Source organism: Nicotiana tabacum, chromosome 18, assembly GCF_000715075.1.
Source record: "Nicotiana tabacum cultivar K326 chromosome 18, ASM71507v2, whole genome shotgun sequence".
Taxonomy (NCBI): domain Eukaryota; kingdom Viridiplantae; phylum Streptophyta; class Magnoliopsida; order Solanales; family Solanaceae; genus Nicotiana; species Nicotiana tabacum.
Window position 1 is genome coordinate 26826001 of NC_134097.1, and position 19957 is coordinate 26845957.

At 38.3% G+C, this 19957-nt stretch overlaps 1 long non-coding RNA gene across 2 annotated transcripts; it reads right to left on the bottom strand.

The window, feature by feature from the left end:
- Positions 1–2137: 2137 nt before the first annotated feature.
- Positions 2138–9047, bottom strand: LOC142172883 (uncharacterized). Of its 2 annotated transcripts, XR_012701955.1 has the most exons (3): positions 8006–9036; positions 3958–4323; positions 2138–2554 (listed from the first exon to the last, which is right to left on the bottom strand). It is a non-coding gene; the product is annotated as an uncharacterized LOC142172883 (long non-coding RNA). The 2 variants fall into 2 exon arrangements; XR_012701954.1 differs by having other exon boundaries at positions 2138–4323; positions 8006–9047.
- Positions 9048–19957: the final 10910 nt, after the last annotated feature.

The window sequence follows — 19957 nt, forward strand, 5'->3', positions numbered from 1 at the left end:
TTTGAAGAAGAAAAGAAACAGGACAATCAGCAACTCAAGACCAAATCAACATACATAGTTCAAACACAAACATAGAAAGGAGGAATTGGGGACAAGTAGTTCATATGTGAAAGCATATTTGCACACAAATTACACCAAAGAAGTACTACAGAAATAGTCACAGTAATAGTCTATCACAAAGTGTTCATTCTAGGAGCTTAACAGTATTAGATTAAGGGATTCTAAACAGAGTTTCTCATTAGATTAAGGGGAAGGGTTCAGGATCACATAGTGACTGGGTGTCACAAACACATGCTTACAATGTATTGGGGGTTAGGGCAGAATAATAGTAGAAAAATGCAAGAAAGCAGTAGACATGCTGAATTACAGGAAAGGGGTATATTACACAGAGTTTGTCATGCTACTTAGTGTTAATCAAGTACATTAGGAGTCTATGATATGAGCATACTAGTTGAGGGAAATAAACAAGAACTCAAGTAAACATGCTGGCCAAGTATCATACAAGACAAGTGAGACCCAGACATGCTGATTACACACTTGAACAAGAGAGGGCAAAACTTAAGCATACTGAATAAAGCAGTAAACAAGAAGGGCAATTAAATACATAAGCCATTAAATTAGTGCAGGAGGAGACATGGATTAACAGACATGGATCACATAGAGTTGAGTTTCAGAATTGAACTAGGAACATACCAGTTAAAGAAGCAAAAATGCAGAAAGCAAAGCAAGTATAGTTCCACAGTCTAACCTTGACTTTCAGCCGGCTAGACAAGTAGTTAGCACAAGTAGCAGAGAGAGAGGAGAGAATTTTTATGTGTGTGTGTGTGTGTGTGTGTGTATTTTTTTGAACTAATTGTTCGTGTCCTATGCTAAAGAGAGGGTAGAGCACTAATTGTTTGTGTCCTATGAAAATCACAGGGAATCAACACTAACTAAGGAAAGTATCACAAAAATAAGAAAGCAATTCAAAAAATCAGTACATAAGTACAAGAAAAATATACAAAATCACAGATTCAGGGAAGATATTGCAGGTCTAAGGAGATTACACAAAAGCAATACAAATTATGTGAACAATCAATAAAATAAATAGTCGGACCTATTAAATGATAAATATTCAAAAAATCAGTACAGAATTACAAGAAAAATATACAAAATCACATATTCAGGGAAGATATCGCAGGTCTAAGGAGATTACACAAAAGCAATACAAATTATGTGAACAATCAATAAACAAATAGTCGGACCTATTAAATAATAAATACACGTGTTGAACAAAATCAGATAAACCCTAAGAACAAATTAGAGCAGGAAGCACAAGAATATATAGAATATACATGAAACCAAGAAGGTTCATGAGAGACATTGACGAGGCCAATGTGTATAGGATTTTCCGGCTCGTGCTTAGTCAAATTCTAATATAGTTTAAGATATCGTCCCACATAGATTGAAAAATCTATGCTACAAACTTGTAATATTTATACTACTATTTGAGAGAACTAAATTGATAAAAAGAGTAGGATTTTGAATTTGTAAATTACTTAAACAAAAACAACTTGTGAAATATTTATATTTAAAAAGTGGTGGGAATCATTGAATTCACTTGACGATATTTTTATAATAAAATCTCAATTTCTACATATATTTCACTAATGAATAATTGCTTATTGCTAATACAATTATGTTTTGCTCACTAGAAAGTAAACAATTAATAATACTCCTTGAGGTTATATTATTAACTGACTTACGACTAGTGACAATAAGACCAAAATATGTGTCTTGTCTGAATTGTGCTAAGAGGTAGTAAAAACTTCGTAAAAATATTTTTACTACAAAATCAATGATATTTCTTATAACAACTCCTCCGTGAGAATTAAAATTGAAGTAAACAAAAATCAAGATTTGGAATGCTAGATTGCTGAAAATTACCCTTTATCTATTGATTCACACTAGTCAGTATGTATTGATTTTGCTTCGTGAGAATTACAAATCAATACAAACTTGAGAAATAAATAGATAGATGTGGCTGATTGAAATCTAACACCCCAGCACAATATAAAAGTGGAGCTAGAGAATCTCACAAGTATGTAATAAAATTGTGAAAACTATTATAAAATTATATATCAAGCTTCATCAACCATCCCAACAAAAAGACACTACTCTATTATCGAGTATTTGAAAAAGAATGGACTTCTATAATATGGCCTATATTACTAATACTACTAGGAAATCGGAAAATTATAAGTAATGAAAGAAGAACAAGAAAGAATAAGTGACCAAAGCTTTAGAAAATAAAGTGGCTCTTTTGTTCCTTTTTCCTCGATGCCTCATACACATAGAGTTGCCTTCTATTTATAGAAGTACATTTCTTCTTGAAGTGTTGTGATCTCAGGTGAGGAAGATGCATCTTGAGGAGAATATGTCATGAGGAAGATGTATCTCGAGGAAGATACGTCATGAAGAAGATGCTTAGTGATCTTCTTGCATTGTGGAGTGAATATGTTATGACCTTCTTGTTTCTTTCATTTTCTTGCTTAATTAATAGCATTCTTATCTCCTGCAAAACATTGTTAGAAAATATAGAGAATTGAAATATTATATAAATACTTTATTTAAAATAGTATAGTTTTAAGTATATAATATATGTCATCAAACTCCCCCATACTTGAATCATTGCTCGTCCTCGAGGAGAATTATTTTATTAGTAATTATTGTTTCTTGTAGACTAGAAAAGTAAGAAAATAAAAATTCACATAACATTCAAAACCTATAAATTTTTCAAGTCACCAAATCTTTACCTTATTTCTACTTCTGCTTTTGTTTGACAAAAATTTTCTCTCTTCCCTTGACGAACTTTTTGAGATTGATAACATTATGATCACAATCCTTGAGTTTCTTAAACATTGTCCATAAGCTTGCCCTTCATGCCAATCTCCACTAATGTAGAATCAACATTGATTTTTAAAATCTTTTTAGAACTTTTTCAGGCTTTTATTGTTAGGCTTAGTGCGGGTAAGGGTAAATAAAATATTTATAGTGACTATGTTCCTTCCAGCTTTATAATGTGAGCCAATTATTTTACCAAAGGAACTAGTACAACTTAATACAAAGAAGATAAACTCTAGAGATGTCTTCAGTCCCATGATTAAAACCAATTAAGTCAACATTCCTTTCAACATAAACATTCTCCGTAAGTTTTAACTTCTTACACCAAGAATTTATTCCATAAGTATATTCACGTCATTTTTTTTGTGTGAGAAGGATATTCACATCATTCTTTTTAAAACTTTATATACAAACCAATCCACCTTTCTCTGAATACAAACTTTACATCAAAAGTATTCCTTCATCCTGTGCTTAAATAGCCATTTCTGCTCAATTATAGCGGGAAGAAATCTTTTTTCTTTGGTTAAACCAATATGGTGTATCAAGAAGAGTTGGTTTATCCTTTCTTTTTTTTTTCTTTTTTTTTTTTAATAAGGCTCAAAGTTGGGTGCTAAAGGAAAATATGTGTGTGTGTGTAGTGGTAGAAACAGAGAAGCTAAAAAGTGATCAAGGAAAGCCTAATTTCATTTAAAACTCAATGTTGTCTATAATTTCGTCTTGATAGACATTTGGGGCAAGTTCTAGCAAAGCTTTATTGATTCTACTTGTTGAGATCATAATGCTTCTCAATTCCAACTATTTCTCATATTAGGAGATTCATTATTGCCATCACAAAAACCCAAATACAAACATGGAAGTTATATGACATAAATGAAAAAAAAATATGTTTGAAACCATGCGAATAATTATTTGAAAACTTTAATATTATACAAAAACAATAATTAAGAATAAAAAAAGGATGAGTTTATTTGTATTTATAGGGAACCGCGAGAGTATAGATAACAAAGAGTAGCTAAACCAGGAAAACTATACTTATAAGATCATATGTATCTATTTTAAGAAAAAGAAACTTACCTCTCGATGTGTCACATGATGGAGGTTTGATGCATCAGGCATATGTTTGTCACTTTTGTATCTTGGATTCATTTTTCTTTCATGTTTAACTTCTTCTTCAACAATGAAACCAAAACAGTTAATGTACCATAATATGTAATATCACCAAAAGATATTGAGAATGTCATAAAAATAAAGAGAATGAACACTCATGGTGAATCCATACCAACTTGTATAATCAGTGAAAGCATTTGCACAACCTTTGGCCATCTTTATAATGAAGATATCTTAATTCTTTATAACTGAAAAACACATTCACAATAAATGTGCCAACATGAAGAAGAAGAAAAAACAGCTTTTGTCAAATATGTGTTGGCCTTGCTCTACCTGCACAAATAAAAAAAATAAAAAGTGATTCTAGCAAAAGTTGTCCTATTAGATGTGTCCATTCTCTGACTCTCTATGGGTATTTTTGCATAGAGAATTAAGGGCAGTAACACCCTACAGTAAAATAGTCCAAAGGTCCATCTATATATAAATATGAAACTATATTAATGTACAGTCAAAAAAAATTAAAACAATATTACTTAAAACGTAGTATTTACATTAACTTAAAAAGTACTTAATTTACACGGGAACGTCTTGATATGTTCCAACTTGTGACGACCCGGCCGGTCGTCTTAAGAATTAACGCCCCAACCCCTATTAACTGCTTTTCCCAAGTTTAATTATGCTATTTTGATTTGCCGGGATGTTCGGTTTTGAGTTTCGGAGAGTTTTGGGACACTTAGTCCCTAAATGAGAGCTTAAGTGTTTGAAAATTGACCATAGTCGGAACAGTGTGAGGACGGCCTCAGAATGGAAATCTGATGGTTCCATTAGCTCCGTTGGGCGATTTCGGGTTGAAGAGCGTGTTCGGACTGTATTTTGGAGATCCGTAGCTAATTTAGGCTTGAAATGCCGAAAGTTAAATTTTTGAAGTTTCCGGTCCGATAGTGAGATTTTGATCTGAGGGTCGGAATGGAATTCTGGAAGTTGGAGTAGCTCCGTAGTGTTGAATGTGACATGTGTGCAAAATTTCAGGTCATTCGGACGAGGTTTGATAGACTTTTTGATCGAAAACGTATTTTGAGAATTTTAGAGTTCTTAGGCTTGAATCCATGGTTAATTCGAGGTTCCGATGTTGTTTTAGGTGTTCTAAGGATTGATACAAGTTTGGATAGTTGTTTGTGACTTGTTGGTGCCTTTGGTTGAGGTCCCGGAGGCTTCAGAATGATTTCGGATGGTTGACGGAAGAATTTTGGAGTTGGAACGTTGCAGCTTCACCTGATTTCTGTCATAACCGCACCTGCGGTTTGGGTTCCGCCGGTGCGGAGCCGCAGAAGCGGCCATTAGATCGCAAAAGCGGAAAAAAGGGAGGGCCAGCATAGAGCCACAGAAGCGGACGCTCCATCGTAGAAGTGCGTCCGCAGAAGCGGACTCTTTGTCCGCAGATGCGGAAACTGCCACAGAAGCGTGATCTCTTCTCGCACCTGCGGGACCACAGGTGCGGCTCATCTGGTCGCAGATGCGAAACTTGCTGGACAGAATGTTTTAAGTTCTTTCCATTTTTACAAATTTGGAGCTCAGGAAGAGGCGATTTTCGAGAGAAACAAAGGGGTAAGTGTTCTTAACTTTATTTTGGTTAGATTATTCGAATCTACTACTAGCTTTGGCATTAAATATGTGAATTTAGTTGGAAGAGTTTCAAAACCCTCTCGGATAGATTTGAGGATTTGAGGGTCGAAATGTTATGGGATTTGGATAATTTTGATATGGTTAGACTTGTGAGAGTGCGAGGTTTCTAGAAATATAAATTTTACCCGATTTTGAGACGTGGGCCTGAGGGCATTTTGGTCATTTTACATAATTTCGCGTATTAACTTAGAATTTAATTGTAGAATCAGTTACTTGAAGTGTTATTTATATTATGAAATTGAATTGAATATATTTGGGCCATTTGGAGTCGAGTACTCGTGGCAAAAGCGTGGTTTCAGATTGATTTTAAGCCGGTTTGAGGTAAGTGGTTTGTCTAACCTTGTGCGGGGGACCTTCCCCTTAGGATATGATATATTCGATAATTGAAATGCCTTGTACGTGAGGTGACGAGTGCATACTTGAGCTAATTGTTGAAAATCCGATTTTTCTTCAAGTATTTCAATTGAGTTCCTTTTTCCCGTTTTATTCTACTTGCGAATTTAGCCTGTTGTAGTTTAGAAAAGCAGGTTTAGTTGACTTAATTGCCTATTTGCTTAAACTGATTTAATTGCATTACATGAAGCATATTAGACTAGAATTAACTGTTTACTTGATTCGAATTTAGCATTTAATTGAGTATTCTTATGTTGCTTCTGTGTGTTTTTAATTTGGGATTACGGGACGGCATCCCGGGAGATCCCTGGCACGTATATTGAGGATACCAAGAGATCCTCGGGATACCAAGAGATCCCTATCATATATTGAGGATACCAAGAGATCCTCGGGATACCAAGAGATCCCTAGCATACATTGAGAATACCAAGAGATTCTCGGAATACCAAAAGATCCCTAACACATATTGAGGATACCAAGAGATCCCTAGCATACATTGAGGATACCAAGAGATCCCCGGTTATCACCCTTGCTATGAATGGCATTTCCTTGTGGTTTGCCTTTATCTCTGGTTCCGTTATTGTACTCTTATCATCCTGTATAGATTCTTACTGTAGATTCTCAATTGTACAGCTTATTTTATCCTGTCATCTTATTATTTATTTAATCTCAGTAGGGCCCTGACCTTACTCGTCACTACCCAACCGAGGTTAGGCTTGACATTTACTGAGTACCGCTATGGTGTACTCATGCCCCTTCTGCGCATGTTTTCATGTGCAGATCCAGGTACTGCTACTCAGGCCTACCATCTTTGAGGGAGGCGACTGCTCTAGAGACATCGAGGTACATCTGCCGCGTCCACAGACCGAGAAATTCCTTTCTATTCCTGCTTTTAGTATTTAGCTCTTCCGTACTTTTCTGTTCTTATTAGACATTCCGGAGTTAGAGTTATGTAGTATTGATCTTAGCTTGTGATTTGTGGGTTTTCGGGTCTTGGATTTCTGTATTGGTATTGAGAGTTAAACATGGTGTAAGCCGAGCGGCACATTTAAACACTGTTACTACTTTATTTCTGTTTTAAACTGTTTTAATTTCCGCAAATTTTGGTTTTCTTCCGCAAATTAGGCTTACCTAATCGTAGAGACTAGGTGCCGTCACGATGGTTCACGGAGGCCGAACCGGGATCGTGACACAACTATTCTTAGCTGATACTAGCAAAAGTACGTACCTGTCAGCAAGCAAACGTTCTAAGAACATGCAGAAATTTCACAGCTTGGTACTAACAAAAACTTATACTTACCAGCTGCATCAACAACTAGGTACTATATAAACACTAAGAAACAATAACATATTTGCATATTTCCTCTTTCCCAAAAACCTAAAGTTCCCCCACACTTAAACGTTTCATTCTCCCGAAGCGCGAGAGATATTCCCTTCATCTCTTAGCCCTCATCCTCCGAATCCGAAGATTCTTCTGTTAGGACTCCCTTTCCTTTTTCAATTACTTCTCTTAGCCTCTTTGTTTTTTTTTTTCTGACGTGGAGTACTTTCATCAATCACAATTGCTTTACCTTTTACATTATGAACAGGCTGAAATACTTTCAAGATTATTAAAAGTAGTAATATCTTCCAGATGTGGCAAAATTTTGAAAATATTACTGCTTTGAGCAGACATTGCATCTGAACCATTCGGAACATCAACTTTAGGTGGTATCACTGGTTCGAGCATTTCATCACGTAATGTCTGTTGGGTTTGCAAGACATCGTCTTCACAAAAAAAAACGTGGAATTGGTGTAGTAGCAGGATCTAACCATCTTATTGGTGGAAAAAGAGGCAAATCATGAAATCCCCAAATTTCACCTATGGTACGCATCATATTGGAAAAATCACAACCAAGAGAAGAATTATACACTGTGTTCTGCATATTAATATGCTCACCTCTGCGAAACTCCCTTTCCATTGTTTCATGCTTTACAGCAAGTTGCACCATTTGCTGGACCAATTGCCTCATAAGTGTTAGTTGTGCATTTGGATATGCTTGCCTTGTCCTTTCTCTTGCCCCGATTCTTTCCTTGGACCATCTGTTTCATCACATCGACTCCAATTTTTTTTTGTAATCATCATTGAAGAAGGTGTGACAACCATTTGGGGGAGTGGATACACACCAAAGTGTCTCAATAAAGCAATTATTGTTGAAGGAAAGAAAATGCTCCTCGCACTTGGATCATCTACACATGCCTTGATATTGCTATTGATGATAGTTCCAACATCAAGTGGCAGACGAGTGCATATGGCATAAAGTAGTAGCACTCTGGGTGATAAAACAATAGAATTATTAGTATTTGGCATTAGCAACTTACCCATGGTCTGCTTCTGTACCCAATGTTAGTTCCAATCAAATACTTCCGCTCTCCACTAGGCTTTAACACCCAATTCGCACCAAATGGGCATAATTTCCCTTCGACTTCCTCCCAATCTGGTGCAGCTAACAGAAGGTGCGTCAACTCATTATTGACTGACTCGAGACCAAAACTGTGGTTAATGGTCTCAGGGGAAAAGTTGATTCTTCTTCCCATGACTGAAGATTCAGTATTTTCTTGGTTAAGATTCCTATAGAACTCCAAAACTAGCTCCAAGCAGAAATCTCCAGGAGGATGCACAAAAAATTCCCATTTATAGTGCTTTATTATCTCTACTATGGTTTCATCAAAATCACCATCTTCAGAAAAAAATTCCATTCCTTTTTCTTCAATAGGATTTGGACTTCTCTGTCCATTTTTGCGTGAAGCTTTGGGGAATGGATTTTTTTTGTTGGCCATATGGAAATGGTGATGAGAGATTTGCAAAAGAGAAAGAACGAAGAAGATGATTTCTGTGTGTTTTAGTTACTGCTGGATGGGTTAAAGAGGGGAATATGATAAAAGACTAGGGTTGTATATTCTAAATGGTCCCAAGGAGAATACTTTATAAGCTTAAGAAAAAAAATATACTAATACAAAATACTATTCTCTTATTTTCAATTTATGCGAACCTGTTTATCTGAACACGAAATTTAAGAAAAAAATAAAGATTTTTAGAATTTGTGGTCCTAAACAAGTCCAAATAAGACCCAAAGTATTTGTGTGGTTATAAAAGCTTCTCATTAAGGGTAGCATTGTAAGTTTAAGCTAAATTGTTACCAAATTTAAAAGAGTTTATTCTTTTTGGAACGAGCCAAAAAGAAAATAGGTTCAGGTAAACTGTAAACTAGAACAAAGGGAGTATTAATCTATGATAGATTACCGGAAGTACACATTATGGTCTCTATCCCAAAATTCTTGCATTGCTTTACGCATCATAACAGAGTACTATGTACTTTCTTCCTTCTTTTAGATATTTTCTTCTTATATATATATATTTTTTTTTGAAAAATCTATATAAAAGATGGTTAATGTAATACTTTGTTTTAGTAAATGAGCTAGAATCGTTACTTATTATGTGTATATATATTATATTGAGTATAATCTTTATACATATTTATATAAACACATTATACAGATATTATTATTTGTATATTTATTAGAGAGCTCACACTAATAATTTTTTTTATGTATAAAATTGTAACATGTAAAAGATAGATAACTATATATATTTAATTATTTGATAGAATATTTATATTTATAATTGAAAGACATATAGAGGTAAAAAAATTTATTCTACATGTACAAAGACAATAAAAAAAAATTTGGCTTTCAAATTTACAATCACAGAAAAAGCTTGAAAGAAACTGTGACACACATATTCTATGTATAATAAATTGAATAATTTAAGAGCTTATCATTCATTTGGTCTTGGTTTAAATATAAACCAAAAAAAAATTACCTGAGCCAATAATTAATTTGCACAATTAAACGGTTAACCAACCAGTTACATAAGCATACCGATCACCATGAAATTACTCATGTATATGTGACTCTGTTTTTATAGAGGCCTTCATAAAATATTCTGGCTGTACAATAACCTGGATATTAACCAGATCAATTGGCTAAGCAATTTTATTTTGCAAATTTCTACGGGACTTATAAGACTCCATTGCTTCACCCTCAATGGCTACGAGTAGGAAAATGTAGTTCTGAGTTTAATGTCGTCAGCTCGACTTATTTTCTACATGATTCTTCATTCAATTAGAGTAACTGATGGTTGTTTCTCAAATTACCCTCCAAAATATAATTTTAGTCTGTGACCATTTACTTTAAATTCGTCTCCATCACTAATCTGTTGAATCTCAATAGCACCATATGAAGTAACATTTGTAACATTGTAAGGAACTATCCATCTGGATTTTAATTTTTCAAGGAATAGCCTGTCGGCTATTGTAAAGAAGTACCTTATCTCCAATTTTGAAACTCTTTTGTCGGATCAACTTGTCATGCCATATTTTTGTTTTTTCTTTGAAAATTCTGGCATTTTCATAGGCTTCCAACCTCAGCTCTTCTAATTCATGAACCTGAAAAAAATCTATTTTTACCCGCAAAGGTCAAATCAAAGTTTAGCACTTTCAATGCTCAAAAAGCTTTGTACTCTAATTCAACCGGCAAATGACAAGCTTTTCCAAAGACTAGTCTATATGGGGATGTTCCAATTGGCGTTTTGAACGCTGTTCGGTAAGCCCATAATGCATCATCTAATTTTAAAGACCAGTCTTTCCTAGAAATTCCAACTGTCTTCTCAAGAATTCTTTTTAACTTGCGGTTCGAAACTTCAACTTGTCCTTGAGATTGAGCATGATACGGTGTTCCCGTTTTATGAGTCACACTATATTTTGATAGCAAAGTAGAGAATTGCTTGTTCATGAAATGAGTTCCTTGGTCACTAATGATGACTCGTGGTGTGCCAAATCTAGTAAAAATATTTTTCTTGAGAAAACTGCACAATGTACGAGCATCATTCTTTCTTGTGGGGATTGCTTCAACCCATATTACACATAATCCATAGCCGCAAGAATATATTCAAAAGAGTGAGAAGAAGAAAAGGTCCCATGAAATCTATTCCCCAAACATCAAATATTTCACATACCTGTATCGATTGCAATGGCATTTCATCTCTTTTAGTGATGTTACCTGTTCTCTGACACCTATCACATTGTGCAACATATGTTTGAGCATCTTTAAAGAGTGCCGGCCAGAAGAATCCAGCTTCCAAAACCTTAAAAGCTATTTGATTTGCTGCGTAATGACCTCCAACTGCTCTATCATGGCAGTGATATAAAATTTTAGTCATCTCTTCTTCAAGTACACATTTTCTAATGATATTATCTGCACAAAATTTAACAAGTAAAGTTCATTCCACAGAAAATACTTAGCATCAGATATAAGTTTTTTCCTTTGTTGGTATGAAAGATCTTGGGATATCCACTTTCCAACCAAGTAGTTTGCAATATCTGCAAACCAGGGTGGTTGAGTCACTACTAAGTCGATTGAAAAAATATGTTCATCAGGAAATTCTTCCTTTATCTCACTAAACTCAAGGGGAGGATTTTCCAATCTAGACAAATGGTCAGCTACATGATTCTTTGTTCCTTTTTTATATTTTATCTCAAGGTCAAATTCTTGCAGAAGTAAAATCCATCTTAACAATCTAGGTCTAGCATCTTTCTTTGCTAAGAGGTATTTCAAAGCTGCATGATCAGTGAAAATTGTGACCTTAGTTCCTATCAAATATGGACGAAATTTATCAAATGCAAATACTACTGCTAGTAACTCTTTCTCTGTTGTGGCATAATTAAGTTAAGCCTCATTCATTGTTCTACTAGCATAGTAAATGGGATGGAAAATCTTATCCTTTCTCTGGCCTAAAACAACTCCTACTGCTATATTACTAACATCACACATAACCTCAAAAGGTTGATTCCAGTCAGGGGACACGACTACAGGGGCAGTTGATAACTTTTTCTTAAGGGTCTCAAATGCATCTAGAAATCACGTGAAAAATTAAACTTAGTATATTTCATCAAGAGGCTAGTCAGCGGTTTTGAAATTTTTGAAAAATCTTTTATGAACCATTTGTAAAAACCTACATGACCTAAAAAACTTCTAATGCCTTTAACAGTTGTGGGAGGGGGTAATCCTGCTATAAGATCAATTTTAGCCTTATCAACTTCTATCATTTTAGCAGTGATTTTATGTCCTAAAACAATTCCCTCAGTAACCACAAAATGATATTTTTCCCAATTAAGAATCAAGTTTGTCTCTTCACATCTCTTAAGAACTAAAGTCAAGTGATAAAGACAATCCTCAAATATTTTTCCAAATAGTGTAAAATCATCCATAAAAATCTCGAGAAATTTCTCGGTCATGTCAGAGAAAATTGCTGACATGTAATGGTGAAATGTAGCAGGGGCGTTGCACAAACCAAATGACATTCTCCTATAAGCATATGTTACATGAGGACATGTGAATGTTGTCTTATCTTGATCTTCTGGTGCAATTGGTATCTGGTTATACCCTGAATAGCCATCAAGAAAACAATAAAACCCATATCCTGCAATTCTTTCCAACATTTGATCAATAAATGTCAAAGGAAAATGATCTTTTCTAGTAACATCATTGAGACATCTATAATCAATACAGACTCTCCATCCTGTGACATTCCTGGTAGGTATGAGTTTATTATTTTCATTTTTAATAACTGTCATACCTCCTTTCTTTGGCACTACCTGAACAGGACTTACCCAAGGACTGTCTGAAATAGGATAAATGATACCTGCTGCCAAAATTTTTACAATCTCCCTTTTTACTACTTCATGCATTGCTAGATTCAATCTCCTTTGAGGTTGGACTATTGGCTTGTAGCTATCCTCCATGAGGATTCTGTGAGTACAAATAGCTGGACTAATCCCTTTGATATCTGCTATAGCCTACCTTAAGGCTCCTTTATGTGTTTTCAAGACTTCAATTAATCTTTCTTCTTGTTCTACAGTAAAAAAAAGATGAAATAATCACTGGACATTGTTCTTTTTCAAGATAAGCATATTTTAAACGAGATGAAAGAATTTTGAGTTTAATTTTTGGTTGAACTTCTTTTGGTTGCATCTCCCAATCCTCATAATCTTTTTTCAATATTTCAGCTTCTCTTTTGATAATGGGATCATCATCTTGTATGGTGCTTGATTTGGCCAAGCATCTTTCCATTGGGTCTGGAGTTGTGACGACCCGACCAGTCGTCTTATGAGTTACCGCTTCGTTTTCCCCATTTCTATTTCTTTATGCTTTGTTATCCGTTTTTTGTGGTATTGGGTTGGTCGGATCGAATTCGGAATGGTCTTGACAAGGTTTGAGACACTTAGTCTCTTTTAAGGAAGTTTGAGTTGGAAAAAGTCAACCGGTTGTTGACTTATGTGTTAGAGGGCTTAGATGTGAGTTCCGATGATTCGGTTAGCTTAGGGAGGTGATTTGTGACTTAGGAGTGTGATCGGAATCGGTTTCGAAGGTTTGGAGTAGATTTAGGCTTGAATTGGCAAAGTTGAGATTTTGGCGATTTCCGGTTGATAGGTGAGATTTTAATATAGGGGTCGAAATGGAATTCCAAGAGTTGCAGTAGCTTCGTTGTGTCATTTGGTATGTATGTGCAAAATTTCAGGTCATTCAGATATGGGTTGGTTGAGTTTTTGATCGAAAGCGTATTTTGGAAGATTTTAGAAACTTAGGCTTGAATCCGATGTGTTTTGGGTCATTTGATGTTGTTTGAGGTGTTTTGATGATTGAAACAAGTTTGAATAAGGTTTTAGGATGTGTTGGTGCTATTGATTGAGGTCCCGGGGGCCTCGGGTGAGTTTCGGGTGGTCAATCGGATCATTTGAGAGTTCAGAAAATTGCAGAAAATGCAGGTTCAGCAGTTGAAGGACTTTACTCTTTGCGTTCGCGAGAGAGACTTCGTGTCAGAAGAGGTTGATGTGGTTTTGCTTTCCCGTTCGCGACAGGAGCCTCGCGATCGCGTAGAGGTCAGCTAGGTGGAGGTCAATTTGCCCACCGCGTTCGTGATGTCTAGGACATGTTCGTGAAGGGTGTGCATGGTAAAGCAATGTGTTTGTGATGAGGTATCGCGTTCGCGAAGAAGAATTTTTGGTAAACGTAAGTTTGTGCTTTGCGAACGTGAGGGATTGACCGTGTTCACGAAGAAGGGAAGTCAGGCCTGGGCAGAATGTTTTTAATTCGTTTCATCCGCAATTTTGGGGCTCATTTCCTCCATAGTTGGTCATTTTGGGAGCTTTTTGAAAGAGATTGAAGAGGAATTCAAGGGGAAACGTTTGGAGGTAAGTGTTTCAGACTTAAAACTCGATTCTATTGTGAAATCTACCTAGAAATATCATGTTAACTTAAGCTAAAAATGGAAGAAATAGGGCTTGAGAAATTGGACTTTTGAGTTGGGATTTGAAGGATCATTTGGGGTCAGAATTGAGGACTTCTGATATGTATGAACTCGTGAGGAGATGAGGAATCTAATGATGTGAAAATTTCGAAGTTTTAAGAAGTGGGACCGGGTTTTGCTAATTTCAGGATTTGTGCTCTTTATTGATTGTTTTCGCTTGGGCTTTGTTCCCTTAGCATATTTTGACGTTCTCGTTCTGATTTTGGATAGATTCGACGCGTGTGGAGACCGAGTCGAGGGGCAAAGGCGTCGAGAGCTAGAGATTTAGCCGGTTCGAGGTGAGTAATAATTGTAAATGATTCTCTTAGGGGTTGAAACCTCGGATTGCACATCGTAGTGCTATTGAGGTGAGACACACGCTTGATGACGAGCGTGGGGTCGTGCACTTTTGGGAATTATGACTTGGTTCATCCCGATGGACGGTTTTACCGCATATTTGACTAAAACTATTTCCTATCCTCATTATTTGGGCTAAATGCCATATTTAGGTTGCGTGCTAACTATTGGAATCCTTCGGGGATTTTTATTACTATTTCCTCACTTTTTTGACTTATTACTTGAACTCAATCTTATTAATTTCCACTGTTTTTACTAATCAACCATGTTTACTCAGTTTTAATACTTAAATGACATTTTAAATGATGTTTGGGCTGAGAAATACTGTTTTACTATTGCCCGAGGGGATTGTGATGATTTTTGACTAAGTAAGGACGAGGCCTGTATTGTGAGGACACACTGATACTGATTGGAGGCCAAGGGCCTGAGATATGTATGCCACGAGATGGCTTGATTGATATGAGGCCAAGGCCCTAGATTTGATGCCACGAGATGACTTGTTATTGCGCTTGGGCTGTAAGGGGCCCCTCCTGGAGTCTGTACACCTCCAGTAAGTGCAGGTACCCATTGTGATGTGAGATTGAGCCCGAGGGGCTGGTTTCGTTCTAAGATTGAGCCCGAGGGGTGGAGTTGTTGATACTGTGCCCAAGGGGCAAATTTTTATTTGTTTATTTTATTTCAATTATCTGTCAATTACTTGTTTTACTGGTTAACGAGAATTTTACTTGGCTTTTACTGGTTTTACTGATTTTAAATGATTTACTGCTTCATTATAGAATGCCTTGTGTTCTACGTGTTTTCTTACTTTCAGTCATTATTTACATTTGTTACTCACTGAGTTGGAGTACTCACTTTACTCCCTGCACCTTGTGTGCAGATTCAGGCATAGCTAGTTCCGCTTCGGAGTGTTGATTTTCTTCCAGTTCCAGGCGGGCCTTTCGGAGGCTACGAGGTAGCTGTTGACATCCGCAACCCCGTGTCTCTACTATTTTATCATTTCTATTTCCCCTCCAAACATTTGTACTAGTTATTGGATTTTAGCAGACTAGTATTATGACCTATAGATGCTCGTGATTTGTGATACCCCGGTTAGGGTTGTGTCGGGTTGGATATTTTTTTTTCCGCATTGTTATCGATATTTCCGCTATTTAGTATTATTAAATCATGTTTAGACTATTTTGTGTTGATTAACTGTTTTAAAAGATGAATTAGGTTAAACTGGCTGGCCTTGTCTTCACGAGAGGCGCCATCACGACGGGGTTCAGGGTTAGGGTCGTGACAAGTTGGTATCATAGCCTAGGTTACATAGGTCACGAGTCATGAGCAGGTTTAGTAGAGTCTCACGGATCGGTACAGAGACGTCTGTATTTATCCTCGAGAGGCTGTAGAACCTTTAGGAAAAAACTTCATATTCTTGAAATTCTTATCGTGCGAACTTGCTGATCCGATTATAAACCTCTGTTCTTCTATTCTCTCACAGATGGTGAGGACACACGCTACCAGATGGGGGTGGACGACCACCAGTGCCACCAGCTGAGACCACCAGAGGCCGTGGACGCAGTCGTGGTCGTGGCAGAGCAGCAAAGGCAGCACCTATAGATCCACCAGCTGCCCCAGCTCAGGATCAGGTTCCAGCTATGGATGCTCCAGCAGCACCAGTTTAGGAACCAGCTGTGCCCATCGTGATTCCGGGTCTTCAGGAGGCCTTGGCACAGATCTTATCAGTTTGCACTGACCTGGCTCAGGCGATTTTAGCTACTACAGCCGCAGCTACTTCACAAGCCGGGGGAGGCAATTAGACTCCCGCCGCTTGCACCCTTGAGCAGGTCGTGCAGGGACTTCAGACGCCGGGGGCACATCCAGCCCAGCCAGTTGCAGCTGTTCAGGACTATGTGGTTCCTGTCATGCCGGAGGATGAGCAACGTAGGTTGGAGAGATTTGGTAGATTGCAACCTCCGACCTTCAGTGGCACAGAGGGCGAGGATGCCTAAGGCTTTTTGGATAAGTGTTAGAGAATGCTTCGTACTGTAGGTATTTTGGAGACTAGCGGGGTTGCTTTTACCACCTATCAGTTTTCAGGAGCTGCTTTCACCTGCTGGGAGGATTTTGAGAGGCATAGGCCTGTTTTTGCAGTACCCCTTTCCTGGCAGTAGTTCTCCGTTCTCTTCCTGGAGAAGTATGTGCCGCAGTCCCGCAGAAAGGAGTTGCGTATGTAGTTTGAGTGGTTGCAACAGGAGGATATGACTGTGTCACAGTATTAGTTGAGGTTTTCTAAGTTGGCCCATCATGCCATCTGGATGGTTCCGACGGATCGAGAGAGGATCATGAGGTTTGTTGATGGTCTTACTTATCATCTCCGTATATTTATGACCAGGGAGAGGGTGACTAGTGCTACCTTCGAGGAGGTTGTGGATATCACCCATGAGATTGAGACGGTTTGCCGTCAGGAGCAAGAGGAGAGGGAGGCCAAGAGGCCTCAAGGATCTGGCAACTATAGTGGTGCTCCTTCGAGGGGCCAGTCTCAGCACAACATGGGTCGTCCATTTAGGCCTTATCAGTCAGCTCGCCCAAGTTATCGTGGGGTATCTTCGGGTTATGGTTATCATGGATCTCAACAGGGCCAGTCATCACTCAGCGCCCTTCCAGCTCAGAGTTCATCCCGTGCTCTATCGGTTCAGGGCTCTTCTATGCCGAGTGCATCTACTAGTCACTCCAGTGCGAGGGATTCCCTTCAGTCCCCTTCTACAACACCTGGGAGTTGTTATGAGTGTGGTGAGATGGTCCACGTGTGGAGGCAGTGTCCTTATCGTGTTGCTAGTTCGTCCTAGCAGAGGGGTCAGTCATCGGCTTCAGTACCAGTTTCTTCACCCCCACCCGCTCAGCCAGCTAGGGGTGGAGGTCAGTCAGCTAGGGGTCTCCCCAGAAGGGGAGGTCGATTAGGGGGCGGTCAGTCCCATTTCTATACACTCCCAGGCAGACCCGATGCTATTGCTTCAGATGCTGTTATCATAGGTATTATTTCAGTCTGCCACATAGATGACTCTGTATTATTTGATCCCGATTCCACCTTTTCTTATGTGTCATCATACTTTGCTCGTTATTTGGGTACGCCCCATGAGTTTCTTGCTTTACCTGTTCATGTATCTACCTCGGTGGGCGATACTATTGTTGTAGACTGTGTGTACCGGTCGTGTGTCGTGACTATTGGGGGCTTGGATACCCGAGTGGATCTATTATTATTGAGCATGGTGGATTTTAATGTCATTTTGGGCATGGATTTGGTTATCTCCGTGTCATGCTATTCTAGACTGTCAAGCTAAGACAGTTACCTTGGCTATGCCCGATATGCCACGGATCGAGTGGCGAGGTGTGACTGATTATGTTCCTAGTTGAGTGATCTCATTCTTGAAATCCCAACGTATGGTTAGGAAGGGTTGTCTTTCATATCTAGCATTTGTGAGGGATGTCGGAGCTGAGACTCCCAGTATTGATTCTGTTCCAGTTGTGAGGGATTTTCCTGATGTGTTTCCTGTAAACCTACCGGGCATGCCACCAGACAGGGATATTGATTTTGGTATTGACCTAGTGCCGGGCACTCAACCCATTTCTATTCTGCCATATCGTATGGAACAAGAGGAGTGGAAGAAATTGAAGGAGCATCTTCAGGAACTCTTAGATAAGGGGTTCATCCGGCCTAGTGTGTCACCTTGGGGTATGCCGGTTTTGTTTGTGAAGAAGAAGGATGGCACAATGAGAATGTGCATTGATTATAGGCAATTGAATAAAGTAACAATTAAGAACAAATATCCTTTGCCTCGCATTGATGATTTGTTTGACCAGCTTCAGGGAGCGAGAGTGTTCTCCAAGATTGAACTCCGTTCAGGTTAGCACCAGTTGAAGATCAGGGACTCGGATATTCTTAAGACAGCTTTCAGGACCTGGTATGGTCATTATGAGTTCTTGGTGTTGTCCTTTGCGCTGACCAATGCCCCAACAGCGTTTATGCCTTTGATAAACAACGTGTTCCGGCCTTATCTTGATTCGTTCATGATTGTCTTCATTGATGATATTCTGGTGTACTCCCGTAGTTAGGAGGAGCACGCGGAGCATTTGAGATTTGTGTTGCAGAGATTGAGAGAGGAGAAGCTTTATGCAAAATTCTCCAAGTATGAGTTTTGGCTCAGTTCTATGGCTTTCTTGGGGAACATGGTGTCCAGCGAGGGTATTCAGGTTGATCCGAAGAAGATAGAGGTGGTTCAGAGTTGACCCAGACCGTCCTCAGCCATAGAGATTTGCAGCTTTCTTGGTTTGGCAGGCTATTATCGCCGGTTCGTTCAAGTATTCTCATCTATTGCATCGCCCTTGACCAAGTTGACTCAAAACGGTGCTTCATTTGTATGGTCAGACGAGTGTGAGGAGAGCTTTCAGAAGCTCAAAACAGCTTTCACCACGGCTCTAGTGTTGGTTTTGCAATTAACTTCAGGTTTATATACCATGTATTGTGATGCTTCGAGAGTTGGGATTGGTTGTGCATTGATGCAGGAGGGTAGAGTTATTGCTTATGCATCTCGTCAGTTGAAGCCCCATGAGAAAAACTACCCCGTTCATGATTTGGATTTGGCTGCCATAGTTCAGGCATTAAAGATTTGGAGGCACTACTTGTATGGCGTATCTTGTGAGGTGTTCACTGATCATCGCAGTCTTCAGCATTTGTTCAAGCAAAAGGATCTTAATTTGAGGCAGCGGAGATGGTTGGAGTTGCTTAAGGATTATGATATCACTATATTGTACCATCCGGGAATGGCCAATGTGGTGGCCGATGCCTTGAGCCGGAAGGCAGTGAGTATGAGGAGTTTGGCATATATTCCAATTGAGGAGAGACCTCTTGCAGTTGATGTTCAGTCTTTGGCCAATCGGTTCGTGAGGTTGGATATTTCGGAGCCTAGTCTGATATTAGCTTGTGTGGTTTCTCATTCTTCCTTATATGATCGCATCAGAGAGCGCCAATATGATGATCCGCACTTGCTTGTCCTTAAGGACAGAGTTCAGTATGATGATGCTAGAGATGTGACCATTGGCGATGATGGGGTGTTGAGGATGCAGGGCTGGATTTGTATGCCCAATATGGATGGGCTTTGGGAGTTGATT